Source organism: Bison bison, unplaced genomic scaffold (assembly GCF_000754665.1).
Source record: "Bison bison bison isolate TAMUID 2011002044 unplaced genomic scaffold, Bison_UMD1.0 scf7180017864518, whole genome shotgun sequence".
NCBI lineage: Eukaryota > Metazoa > Chordata > Mammalia > Artiodactyla > Bovidae > Bison > Bison bison.
Genome location: NW_011495071.1, coordinates 7,116,387 through 7,116,775, shown reverse-complemented (window position 1 = coordinate 7,116,775; position 389 = coordinate 7,116,387). Strand labels below are relative to the sequence as shown.

General features: G+C 48.1%; 1 protein-coding gene across 1 annotated transcript in view; it reads left to right on the top strand.

Annotated features, from left to right (window-relative positions):
- The window catches only part of DSCAML1 (Down syndrome cell adhesion molecule like 1), a 368,170-nt gene that overhangs the window by 110,401 nt on the left and 257,380 nt on the right, over nt 1-389 (top strand). The gene's annotated exons all lie outside the window — the stretch shown is intronic.

The window sequence follows — 389 nt, the reverse complement described above, 5'->3', positions numbered from 1 at the left end:
CTGGTTATGGGGGTAGATGCTCAAGGATTTCCAGGGGGACTCCTGAGGCTCGATCCCGCCTTTGCATATGTCGAGCCTCCTTCCTCATGACCTTTGCCACAGGTGGAGGTCCTCCTGGCGGCTCCCCGCACTTGTGTTTGTTTTTTTATGTGTTATTTGCATGGAAAGTATTATACACCTATTACAGTACAGTATGATATAGCTGATTGTGTTAGTTGGGTACCTAGGCTAACTTTGTTGGACTTACGAACAAATTGGACTTACACCTGTCCTCAGAACAGAACTCATTTGTATGTAGGGGATTTACTGTTTGGGAAAACCAGGTGGGACGTGTGTGTGTGTGTGTGTGTGTGTGTGTGTGTGTGTAGTGTGGGGGTGGGGAGGGGTGT